General features: G+C 50.3%; 1 protein-coding gene across 4 annotated transcripts in view; it reads left to right on the top strand.

Annotated features, from left to right (window-relative positions):
- The window catches only part of NTMT2 (N-terminal Xaa-Pro-Lys N-methyltransferase 2), a 64,524-nt gene extending 52,644 nt beyond the window's left edge, over nt 1-11,880 (top strand). For all 4 annotated transcript variants that reach the window (XR_010072298.1, XR_010072301.1, XR_010072300.1 and 1 more), the window contains one exon: nt 10,800-11,880. The gene's annotated coding sequence lies outside the window, so the exon portion shown is untranslated. The remainder of the gene's footprint in view (nt 1-10,799) is intronic.
- Nucleotides 11,881-13,405: the final 1,525 nt, after the last annotated feature.

Below are 13,405 nucleotides of genomic sequence, written 5' to 3'. Positions count from 1 at the left end.
AGAAGGCTGTTTTGGGGCAGCCGTTCCCACCTGATGTAGCCATCTTGCATCCCCTTCTCGCCACTGCGCCGATGATGAACTCAGGCTAAGCAGGTGATGTTTGGATGGCTAAAGTTTTATGGACGGGTCCTCCTTTAATCAGGTTGTACGGGTGGTGTGCCAGGGGCAGCACCAGGAGTCACTTGTTTAATTTTGACTTTGCAGATTTCAAGGATTTTGGATTTCAAAGTGGTCTGATGAATCAGAGCAGACTGTAACTTCAAGCTACCTCTTGTCCCGGTGCCGGCTGAGCACAAAAGCACATGAAAACACACACACACACATACACACACACAAAGAGATACAGGGACGGGGCTGTCTAATCAATCGTCTTGATAACAGGAAAGCGCAGTCCTCCCTGGGTGATGGAGTCAGTTGTCTCAGTAGAGAAGAGCTGTGGCAAGAGGGATGCGTCAGACGCTTTGCTGGGGGCTAGGAAATCAGGGCGGAAGGCAGGGGTTTCCAGGACGCAAATTAATTGCAGGGAGGGGGCTTTCATGGAAGGAGGAGAGGTCAGTTATGCTGGATAATACCTTGGCTTCAACTTTTCTAGGAAGCTGCGGCCCAAAAGACTTGTTTTCCCTGCCAAGTGAGAGCCAGTACAATGACACCCTTCCCCCGGGCCTCCACCCTCTGTAATGCAATAATTGAAAAGGAAGATTATTTTTTTTCTGTGCCACGCATTAACGCTGCAGCTGCTGGAGCGGCGTTCCTGTGGTGGATCCACGCTGCCACGGCAGACTGGCAGTGCCGTGGAGGAACGTGCCTGCAGCCTTGGCTCTGCTCCCTGCTCCGAGGATGCAGGGTCGAGTGGATGGAGCAGCGCCGTCTTGGCCTCCGAAAACCACTGCTGTGCTGGAGACAGCAGCAAAGGGTGGGATCTGCCTCTCCGCAGCTCACATCCCTGTCTCCTTAGCTCATAGCTGTTGAGCTCTGAGCTTGCACAGAAAGGCCTCTGCCTTTTCCACTGCGCTTTTTCCTCCCCTGTTGCCTTCCATGTCCTTTTTATCACTGCAGTGGGTCCAGGCTGTGCAGATCAGACTGGGAATCTGCTCAGAATTAAAACCACCCCATGGAGGCTGTAGCTCAGCCCCCGGCAGAGACAGGCTTGTGGGGCTGTGAAGCTTGAGTTTCTGTCTTAAGGGATTTCCAAAGGTGAGAGCCAACCCCAGCTCCCAATAACCAGCCAGAGGTTCCCGACAGAAGATGGAAATCCACCCGCGAGGAACAAAGCCCACTCTCCTCCTGCCTGGGGATGCTGTGGAGAGCCAGGAGAGAAGGCGCTTCCCAGGCACCAGGGAAGCATCTCTTGGTGGCACCATGTGTCTTGAATTTCTCCACTCTGTTCTGACACTACTTTTAGGGAGCCGAGGAGAGACGTATGGCCTGGGAGGCTGCTGCTCTCCTTCCCTCAAAGAGCAGCTGTGCTTGCTGATCCCCGTGTTTCTTTTTAAGCATGAAAATAACCTAAAGCCTGTAGCTACGTGACTACTGTGCAAGCCTTACCCAAAGAAATTAGATTCATTCCTGACCGCTGCCCCTGCATAGAGCTCCTCGAAAGACCGCTGGGCTCACACCAGTGCCTCCGAGGCGAAGTGGCTGCAATTGTTCACCCCATGCCCGAAGGTCCCCGGGCAGCAGCCATGCAGCCCAACTGCTGCCCATTTCGTCACGTGCCATCCGTCACGCTGGAGGGACAGGCAGTAATATCATCGTGGACATCCCTGGTGTGTCACAGCCGCTGAGACTCCTTCCATGTGGCTTCTTGGGTCCTGCTGCAGGACGGGCGAGGATGGGAGCTGGCTCCACAGCTGCTCGTGGCAAGCGATGCTACTTTCATCATCAAAGCGGGACCTCTGGCAGCATGTGTGGGGATTAGCATCAGATCCTTCCCTTGGACCAGAAGCTTCGAGGCCTCCCAACTCCGTCCCATCACCTTCACCGGACGTGTTTGTCTGAGCTGTGCCACTGCTTCTCTGAAACGAAGGAGGGTGGCCACAGGCTTCCTTGGCATGGCCACCAAGGCGCACCAGAGGATGGGGACCCTGACCCCCATCTCCAAGTGGGACGAGCCAGCGGCACGAAAGGGTTAAGCCGTGTTGTTGATTGTCACATGGTGCTGGGAATGCAAAGGGAGCGAGAGGCTGGGGAGCCCAGCCGCTGCAGCACATCTTGACTGCACATGTGGCCTCTACCACAAACACTTCAAAGTGCTTCCCTCAGACTGACGGAACAGCCTGACGCCGACTGTAAATGCCCTTGACACGCAGAGTGGAAAATATCAAACGCTTCAGCGTTCCCCCCGAAATGCAGCCTGTTTTCGCTGGGGAAGGCCTTAATGAACCTGCGCGGGAGAGGAGGAGGGAGGACGAGGAGGACGGGAGGTGTGACGGGTGGTTCTCATTTAGCCCGTGTAGGGGTACACGCCAGCCTGGGCAACTGGACTTAATCTGAGGCAAATCCAAGCGCTCGAGGACATTTTAAGAGAGGCCAGGACATCAGCTCCAGGCAGCTCCATGTCAAGATCCCACCGTGCCTTCCCCCCTGCCCCGAACTGCCCCAGGAGGAACAAAAGGGTTTACAGGCTGGAGGTTTCTCACTTTCCTCGAGGAGCTCTTACCTCCTCCTATCCCCATGCTGCCGCTGCTCCACCATCCCCAGCCCTGAAATGCCCACCCCGAGCGGGTGCTTTCACAACACTGAAATCCTCTCCGACCCCATCACAGAGCAAGGGCCAGAGGAAACCTTGTTGTGGTTCCATCCCTCTCCTGGGGTTATGAGATGGGGCAAACCTCCTTGCCTTATCTTCTCTAAGCGGGACAGAGCTCTCCTGGGACACGGTCCTGCACCAATGAGGAGGAAAAGCTTGAGGACTGCAAGGGCAGATCTGAACCATCAGTAGCATCAGGGAGTCACTGGGGGCCCTCTGCCGTAACCCTGCCTGGGGGCAGCATCAGCCCTTGGTCATCCATGACATGCCAGGACATGCAGTCCTGGTTGGGGGATGCTCGTGGTTGGGTTTCGTGTCATATCTACTTGTTGGGTGATGCCTGCCATGTCAGTGCTCTGCAGTGGGGCAGGAGAGCAGCCTCATCTATAGAACGAAGGTTCGTGCTCATCCCATGAGACATGACCCCATCTTGTGATGGAGGACACCATCCTTCTTGTTGCATGAGGGACCTGCAGAGTCACAAAACCTAGGGAAAGGGCAGCAGCTACAGTGCTTGGTTCCTGAAGCAATCAATGCCACCTGCAGGCTCTGTCTTCTCCTGGCCAAGGAAGGAGAAGCACAGATAGCATGCCACGAAGTAGGGATGGCTAGGTTGGCCAGCCCCGTTGGGACAGTAAGTCTCTCCAGTCTACTGCCACATCACTTCAAGATGCAAACATGATGTTTGCAGTCTCACTGCAACAAGATGGGGAACAAATCATCTCAACTGATGGGTCTGGTGGCTGTGGCTGCCATAGATGGTGTCAGGCAGCAGTGCAAGGGGGCAGGGGAACGTGCCCCAGAGCTCTGAGGCCATTTCATAGAATCAGAATGGTTCGGGTTGGAAGGGACCTTAAAGATCATCTAGTTCCAACCCCCCTGCCCTGGGCAGGGACACCTCCCACTAGACCAGGCTGCTCAAAGCCCCATCCAGCCTGGTTTGGAACACTTCAGGGGATGGGGTCTGAGCAGGGACCCCCAAGGAAAAAGTACCACGTTCTTCATGCTGCATGGAAGCCAGTGGGCAGAGGGCAAGGCACTGCCTGTGCTAGTGGAGAAGACATGAGGTACTGAAGCATGGCTCTTGGACCAGCAGCTTTTGATCCCAAATCAGCATCGGATAGACACAGTCTCCAGTGGCCTGTTTTGAGCGTGATCCCTGCAGACTCAAGGGGAGTATGAGTGCAAGTAATGGCTGATGGAGCAAACGTATGCAGGCAGACACAAATCTTCTGCCCAGCCAGATGCAGAAGAGGGGACAGAAAGACAACGGGCCTGTGTGCGGTCTCCTTGGCTCCAGCACAACACACATCACTGAGAGGCTGAACGGGGCTCTGATGACTGTAGGCAGGGATCCATTGGTTATGACACATTTGGCATGAACGAAATTGCCTCATAAAATACTTCTCAGATCAGCAAGAACTTGAGGGATCTCAGGAGGGAACTGAAGGAGAGGAAAGTTCAGACGATTGGCGGCAAGATCCCTCCTCACATCTTGGAAGCAAAAGCAGACAGGGGAGGGAGACCACCGAGGGGCAGAAGGGGTAAAGGGGAGGTAAAACGGAGGTGTTTTAGTTCATGGAGCATCGGATCCACTTTCTGAGGGAGCATATGAGCTGGACCACCTCCATCTCCCTGGGAGAGCAACCAATATTCTGGATAACAAATGAGGTAGAGCAGTTAAGAGGGCTTTAATGGAACATCTTTGGGGAACAATATTAAGAGGGTAAACAGAAGACGTAGGCGCCACCATAAACTGCTGACTCCTGGCAGCACAAATGTTAAAAAGCAAACCTAGAAGCTTGGGCAGTAAACAACAGGAGGTAGAAATAGCCACCGATGGAAAAAAAACAAGAATGGCTTGGGATTTCTGAAACGTCATGGAATGATTTACCCATGAGTCGGCTGTTGGTCGTACCCTCTGTTTGGAAAAGATGCTATTGCCTTCTTTAGCGTTGATGACTTTTCGGAAGGGCAGGGGGTGGGGTGCCCGCTCTCTGGTGGATCACGGGAGGGGACTCTGAGGCCTACATGGTTCAGCCGCTGTGCGCTCAGCCTGCCAACTGCAGAACATGCCGGGGAGCTGGAGGGGGCATGGGGGTGGATGGTGCCCGAGATGGTGGGAGCCTGCTCCTGGGCAGTGGGAGGTGAGGGAGGTTGGGCCCGGGCACTGGTGAACCCCCTGGGCACTGCCAGAGCTGGCGGGGGATGGCAGGCTGGCACAGCTGGGGTCCTCCTGCGCCGGTCCCCGCGCTGACAGATAAAGATGGATTGATCGCTGAGTTGCAGATTGATGACTGCTGTCAGCTGGTGGCCTGCCTTGCCAGCCAGGGAAGGGAAGCAGACTCCATGCCCGGTCCTTTTAAAGGCTTTTTGCCTCAGGATATGATTTATTGTTAGAAAACAAAGGATGTTTAAGAAAAAAAGCCAACACAAAATAAAACATCTCAATTGATGAAAGCTGTCTTCGGTCCCCGGTGGCTTTTCCCCCTCTCCTTGAGCCTGGGAGCAGAGGAGGGATACATCTCCCCCCAACCCCCCCCCCCCCAAAAAAAAACCAAAACAACCCAAACCAGCTTCCTCTGCCTTTTAGGTATGCAACTCTCCGATCTCATGATAGGCAAGGACTCCATAACCTATTCCCAAGCTGTCTCCTTGCCAGCGAGCATGACACTACGTGCAAACCCAGAAAAACTCTGACCAGTGCTATTTATATGTGATGAGGGACCGGATTTTTAAAAGCACAGAAGTGCCCAGCTCCAGCCCCTGGTTCTGGAAAAAAAGAACAACTTGCCTGTCCTGCAAATAATTAGGAGTAAAATTAAGGAGTAGAACGAATTATTTAAACAAAATTGAATGGATGATAATTGGGAAGTGTTTAAGGCTGTTTTGTGAGATGCTGTAAGATAACTGCTAATCTGGGAAGCGTGAATGCTGTTTTGCTTAAGCGAGCCCAGCTAAGAGAGAAGATGGAAGCAGCGGTATTGTAGGTTTAGCGTATATATATACTTAGATAAACAGCATTATGGGCATAAATATTTAGCACCGGTGTTCATGCATGTTAATGGTTGATGTTAATGGTAAATGAAAAAGGAGGAGTCTGATAGTGGTGTGAACATGCAGACACCTGGGAAGTGAAGCTGAAGGCAGGAGTGAAAAATCTCTGGCCACGAGGGTTAATGATAATAAGAAATCTTTTAAATGTATGAAGAAAAGCCAAATTCTATAATGACATCCCAGACAATAATGGGAAAATGTTCAGCCTGTGTGTAGAAGAGACAAAGTTATTTGTTCAACGTCTATTTTTCTCTTTGGAAAGAAGTAGGATGACACATTCATACTTTACGGAGATAATGAAACACTTTGTATTCTACCAGTGACGAAGCCGAATATTAAACAGCAGTGATTAAAGTTAGACATTCTGCAGGATCAGATAACTTGCATCAAAGGATAAACAAATCGGCCCAAGAGCTCTCTGAACCATTAGTGGAGATTTTTAAACAACTCTGGGAACTCTGGGGAAGTTCCAGAGGACTGGGGGGAAAATCTAACACCAGACTAATAGGGCAGTAAATAAGATGGCCCATGAAAGCAAGCTATGTTTGGCAGGATGTAGATCCAGAAAGAGCGATCATAAGAAAAACCAATATGGAACACAGTTTATGGAGCACAGTCCATACAGATTCATTGTATGTCATGTAATTAATGTCAATCATCTGCAGTTCAGAGAAAATAGAGCCTTTTTACTGTTTGTGATGGGATAACGACCTTAGCTGACAAGGTAGCATCATCCGCTCAGCTTTTTGTGTGGCACTTGACTTAGGTCTGCATGTCATCCCAATAAAAAAAGAAAAAAAATCATCCCTGTACAAAACCAGTGCAGTTGGGGTTGGGTTTACAGCTCTATGACTGAGTCAGCTGGAAATTTGAGATGTTGCCTGGATGATATTGTTCCTTATGGGAGCTTGCAGGGGTCCGATTAATAAGAGGGATTGATCGTTGCTGGAGAAATGGGCAGACAGTAGGGAGAGGGGTAAAGCTCTACGTGCCCAGACAGGTCACTTGAGCTCTGTCTATGCTAACCAGTCCTTGCCTCTTGGTCTCCAGACCCTGCAGAGTAGGGAGCTATTGCGATGCGCCAGCATTCCCATCTGGGCTTTCTCTGTCTGCAAACTGAGGCTCTGGGGTTGCTGGTACATACCCAATCTGGAGTTGGGATGCAGCCAAAGCATGCCTCCAGATCTAAGATTTGGGAAGCGTTCTGGGATAACCTCGTCTAGACACAGCATGGGTCCCTTGGCCTGGCCAGGAAGACTCCCCTCAACAGTATGTGTCTTAACCCAGCTGCATGCGGGGGTCTTCTGTAGCTTGAAGATTTGGCCACCTGGCACCACAGCAAGTCAGTTCAGATCCTCAGGTCAATGTAGCTCTCTCCAACCCTCTCAGGCTTATGAGCAATGGGATTTATCAGCCAAAGCAAAGGTGCCTGTGATAGCAAGAGTTGTGCGTCTTTCCCAGAGCTCCCACACACACGTATCAGCTCAAAACCATCTGTTCCCAGTCATGCCCCTTTATTCTTTCAAGTCGTGATAATGATCATGTCCGTTTCAGTGCGTGTGACAGTCTCTCTATTCCCTTCAGCCAAGTTTCCACAACAGTGGTATTTACAATCAAATGCTTGCACCCAGAAGTACATTCTGAACTGACGGGACAAACGCTCGTGGAAGCTGAGAGCCCAATTATTCAACCTACTATGTTTTTTGGAGTCCTAAATCTTTTTCTTGAGTCTTAAAGACCTCCTTTAGAATTTTCTTCTCCATGTATAATCGCTGAGCATATATGAACTTTCATTCCTCATTCATCGTAGGAGTAGCTTGCAGTATCTCAACTTGGTGGTGGGGCACAGGCCATAAACCCTGGTTTAAAAAAGGGAATTGCTGAACCCTGCAGGCCATGGAAAAGGTCAGTCTAGGAAACAGCTCTGGCTTTACATGGTGCCTTTGAGCCTGGGAGCTTCCAGCGGTTTGACATTGTAGAAACACCACTCCATGCCTGGCTGGGACACATCTGCCCATACTGAGCAGTGAATGCAAGTGGAAAGTTGGTAGGCAGAAGGTAACTGACCCACCACAGCATCTCCATGGGGGTGAGCCCCTTCCCCTGGGGAATGGCCTGGCCTGGAGTGGTGTCATTTGTGGGGGCCAGTAGCTCTACGGTGCATTTGTGGGGTCAGCAGGACACATTTCCCTTGGTGAGCTGTGTGCTCCATAACTCAGGAATGCGAACGACCACATGTTTGGCTGAAAAATGATCATCCTCAGGAATGGAACAGGTCTGTCATGCTAAAGGAAGGGAGCAAGTCAAAGCATGACGTGCAGAAATGACACCTCAGGGCTTCAAATTTGTTCCCCGTCAAGGCAGAGGAAAAAAACTGACCTAGGTGCTGTTGAGGTTGACAGGTCTTAAATTTAATCTGCTCTAAAGGCAAGACATGACCCTGTTCCTGTGTACTGTAAGGCTGCAGCTGTTTTACCCATTGGCTTTTCCTACTCTCTGGCCACCTTGCAACCTCTCCAGCAGAGCAGAGGAATATTCCTGTCTGTGCACTGACTGACAAACATGGACTTCAGCTAGGACCATGCGGATTGAAACCCAGCCCCCAGGAGCTGCCAGAAGATGCCATCCCTTCTTGGGGCCTGGCTGCTCTCTGCTGAGCAGGAGCCTCCAGTGCTGGGGCTTTCCTGCCTGGCAATCACAGAGGTATGCCAAAGCCCCTCCATTCACCACTAAACCCTTCGGAAGAGGTCTCACTCTCACTGAGCTGGGCTTAGTCAAAGCCCCCTTCCCCCCCGCCCCTCACCCTTGCTCAGCCTACCTCAAAGCAGGCACATTTCTTCCCATTTGATTTTCCTGGAGCCCCAAGCTGGGGTTTTGGGGTTGGTTTGTCTGCTGCTGCTGCTTTTGCCTTTTTCTCCCTCTCTGTTTCACATCATCAGGCAATTCTAATTTCAGACTCTGGGTCCTGCAGCCAAAACTGGTCTCTTGATCCACTTGGAGTTGCACCGGGGAGGTCTGACCCCCACGGCCCCAGCGGGCTCTTGCTGGTGGTGCGTATGATGCTTACAGACCTGTGGATGCAAGATCTGGCTGATGGTCCCACGGGGCGCTACGGTTACTGCGGGCGCAAAGGCTACCTGGATCGCACTTCAGCTGCAGTTGCCGGAATAACCGCAGGGTTTTTTGTTTTACTGGCGGATTCAAAGCTCTGAAGAAGAAAACGTCCTGCCAAGTCAGCAGAACACATCCATCTTCCCGGTGAAGCAAACAAAAAAGGGTTTCAGGTTAATCGATCTGCCCCAAACGAAGCGTTTTGGTTTGGCCTTCCTCACTTCCCTGTCTCCTCCTCCATTCTCCTGTTGCGACTGTTTGGATTTAGGATCTGCTGGATTCAGCCCAAAGCCACAGAGGGGTCCAGTCCACTTGAATTAGTACTTCGCATCAGACAAAATCCATATCTGAAAACTTTTGTGTTCTTTTAGGTTCAATATTTTCCCCTATCATGAATTCTCTCCTCTGACCTTGGTCCAAATAGTTGAGCTCTGCGGGACCTTTGTTTATTTGCATAAGATGCTCTTCTCTTTCAGCGCTGATTGTTCGTCAAGGCAAGGACTATATTTAAGCTGTACCCTGTGTTTATGCAGTTGGCCAATGTGTTGTTGTGAAACTGTTGATTGAGGTCCGTTAGAAGATGGAGAGTGCTCAGTGCAGATGGACCTTGTGCTTCATCCGTCTGCCAAACTCCAACCAGCCTCTGCTATTTTGGAGGCTCGTGATCTGACCGACTTCGGGTGCTGTCACGGGGATGGAGAAAGGCCCGTCTTCTCACTCAAGGGACACTTCTTGCCAAGCCTAGAGGCACTGCTGCTTCTCAGTAAAATGGTTGTAATAATGTTTTAACATGGGCAAAAGAAAAAATAAAAAAAAGAAAAGACCTCCCTAAACCTTGTTCAAAGGGCTGGTGGAAATGGAGTCATGGAATTTTTTGAAAAATACAAAACAAAACACAGCCTGAGGCAGAAACCCAGCATGGAAAATTGGAGCCCGGTTAAAGTCTGGCAGAATTGTAAGTGGAGAAACTTCTATTCTCTTCTGTTCTCTTCTGATCCTAAAAAGCTGCCTGGTGTGTCCTCTCTGCTGAGAGGAGAAAGCGGGTACATTGTGAGTACTCACCTCGGTGCACAACTGGGAGGTGTTTGCATTCATCATGGGGATGATGATACAAGAGCCCTGGGGGACAGAAGAGCATGAGATGTTCACCAGGGGTTGGAGGCCTCGTGGAAGAAGCGGGAAATGAAGAAACACAAAGTCCTGTCTCTGGTTCAGCAACTGATCCCATGGTACCATGGGAAACATTAGAATTCACCTTTCTGTCTTCCCTCTTGACTGTCCTTTGGTCATGAACTGAGCAAATGACCTTCCTACCTTCCTGGGGCTGGCTTGCAGGGCTGGTGGGCAGGTGGGGCAAGAGAGGGCTTCAAGAACGGCCACAACCCCATATGCCTCTCTGTCCCCATGCAAACTACGCACCTGGCCCCTGGCACATCACGAAGGGAGGGTGGGGGCAAAATACTGTGTGAGGGTGGTGGCAGAGGGGATGTACCTAGTAAAGGTGGGGGTAATGTGTTTTGATATCTATAGGGAAATGGAGGGACCAAACCACTTTCCCTGCTGGGATCTCTATCGTGTGCTCATGGTGAGTGGGGAGGGCTGCGAGTCCTGCAGTGCTGGCACCAGCAGGACCGGCCACATGCCCCGGGCCGGCCTGGCCACGTCCCGCTTTCTCCATCTGGGACATCCCTGGCCAGTGACTCAGAGGCCGTCAGGAATGCATGTCTGAGCCGCTTCCCTTTGGCCATCTGGGGAACATCCTCTCCCCACGAGTCATCCTTGTGAGGGTGAAGCCTGCCCCTTTCTCCGCCATCAGTGGACCTCAGCATCTCTGCTTCAGGCACATTCACACGTGGCATCCCTCTACTTGCTGTCCCCACAGGTGTGTCCAGAGCTCCTGGCTTGTCCTGCACAGACCCGGTCATGGCTGGGCTGCTCCATCACCCTGCTGAAATGAGACTTCTCCTCTCGCTGTCCCAAACCTGGCCCTGAGGGGGTCAGTCATGGTGATGCGTCACTCACGGAAAGAGCCTAGTGAGAAACAGCAAGCTGCATGTGGCCACAGGATATCTCAACACGTAAAAACAAGAAGCCATGGGACCCCCAAAACTGCCTGGACCGGGGAAGGTGGGGCCACAGAGAGAGCATGGCTTCTGTTGATGAATGCACAAAAAGGTCAGAGCGACTGCCCAGCAGGGCAATCTGTTGCTGCAAGGGGCCAACATGAACCCAGCTGGGGTTCACATAAAACTTGGTGGATGCCATTTCATATACCATTTGGGTTCGTGTCTCGCATTCAGATAAATCTGGATTGGAGCCAGCATGTTGCCATTTGAGCTACTCCAAATGATGTGGCATATGAAGATGAAAATGAACTCGCAGTCTCTTGGCTGTTCAGGCCCTGGGAATAGGAAGCTTTTGAAAACAAAGAAAGAAAGAAAAAAAAAAAGTTAGGAGCCTTACTTGCAGTCTTTCATTTTTTTAGATAATAAGGTCCAGCTCCAAAAGGTATGTTAGAAGTCCATCTCCTGTGGGAGCTTTTATGGACTCCCTTGATACTGGAACAAGCTCCTGCTTCTTTTTTTGTTTGCTTAGGACATATACTCAGCATTGTCCTGACCAGGGAACACACAGCCAGAAGGAGTGGGCCTTTTCTTGGTGCTTTCTTGATAAAAACATCACTTAGTGTCAGGAACTCCCTGGATGCTGCCGGCATTGGTATGAAGACGGTGGAGTTTGTCTGCAGACATAGCAGAAGTGGTCTGTTGTACCTGGTCTGGACGGAAAGGGGACAGGCTGCCAGCTAGCACGCCTGGACAGACACACTGTGGTTAGAGTAGTCTTGATTTTTAGATGGCAATGGTATTAAATGTGTGTAAAGCAGACAGACTGGTGCTAAAGTACTTACTGGGAACGTTAATAAACCATGGACCACCCTTCCTCATCATATGATGTGGTTCTGTCTATAGGCAAGATATGTAAAAACAATTTAAAATTAATTTAGCTTTTAAACCTTTTAAAAACATATAAAAACCCAAACCTTTTGATATAGGATTGGGCTGTTTTTCCAAGTGGGAAAATGTTCACATCAGGATTGATTTAATTTTTTTTTCCCATTTTAAATCATAAACAGTCCCGGTACAAGAAACAGTAGCTGTTATTGATTAAAAGTTCATTTGCCTTGTCTTTGCTGATGATTGATATTTGGGAAGGAGGGATGGAAGAAGGGAAGGGTGTTGCACTTTGGAGAGAAAAAGAAAACGTGTCACATGTTACCTGCATCTTAGAATAATGTTAGTGTTGGAAGGCGTACGGGTTGCAAAGAATAATAATTGTTTTAAGGTTCAGTAGATCCTGGTCCTTCTTTGCGTGTGTGCGTGTGTTTTAATGTGTCGGACGCGCCCACTTTAAATAGCAGTGTGATGCAGGAGGGGAGCAAGGCAATTGCATTTCCAAATGGGATTTTTATGGCCCGTTGAAGGAAAGCAGCTACCCACTGAATAACACCGTGCAGTTTCCAGTGGCAGATTGTAAAGGCTTCCTTTCGTGAGCACGTGTGCCGCACTGCCGAGCAGGCGACGAGCGCAGGAGGTGTCACAGCACCGCGGGATGCTCTGGAGCCGGCGAGTTCACCCTGACACCTCTGATTCTGGCCCTGAACCCCGAGACTGGTGCGTGAGAAACTGTGGCGACAAGCTGGGGGTGCAGGATACATCCGATGAGCTGCCCGGTCCCAAGGCAGGGCTGAGATGGGCTGTGGGGGGCGATTGTGTCATCGGTTACTTGCCCCAGGGAGGGTCGGCATGGGTGAACCCGTTGCCCCGGGTGCTGCTCTGCATGTGATAAGCTGGTAGCCTGCAGGTTTTATAAAATCTCCGACCTTCCGGAAATCTCTGGTTTCAGGCGATTTACATGGAAACCACACCATGGTGCTGGAGGTGGAAGACCCACTCTCTCTAGGGCCTTCAAAGGACTTAGACTAAATGGGGCATGAAAGGCATTTCTTGGTCAAAAACATTTTCCAGGTGAAAAGGATGGATTTAGAGAAGGAGAAACTCTGTGAATTCATCTCCATTCCCCAAATTGTTGAATTGGGGAAGTGGGGGAAAAGGGAAACGTTTTGCTTAGACGTTTTCAAAGCAGAATATTTCTGAGGTTTTTTCTCTTGGCCTAGTCTTTGGTTTCAGGACCTCCTTCAGTTTCAATAAAAAAATAAAATTCTTAAAAAAAAATATTTAAAACATCTGTCAAAACAGCAGCTTCTCAGTAGAAGGGAATTCTGCTTTTTCCAAGACTTTATAATTTGCTGAAAATATTTGTGGCAAAATTTCTTCCCAGCTTGTTCCCAGTGCAAAATGCCTGCGAACTGGCAGGGCACGAGCACGCCGTGATTTGCGGAGCTCTTGGGTGCCTTTTCCCAGCAATTCTCTGAAGGTCCCTCAATGTGTGAAGAAACTGGCAAAAAAAGCCCCACCCCAACAAATTTCC

The sequence above is a fragment of the Chroicocephalus ridibundus genome, chromosome 8, assembly GCF_963924245.1.
Source record: "Chroicocephalus ridibundus chromosome 8, bChrRid1.1, whole genome shotgun sequence".
Classification (NCBI taxonomy): Eukaryota; Metazoa; Chordata; class Aves; order Charadriiformes; family Laridae; genus Chroicocephalus; species Chroicocephalus ridibundus.
This window is presented reverse-complemented; position numbering and strand designations above follow the sequence as displayed.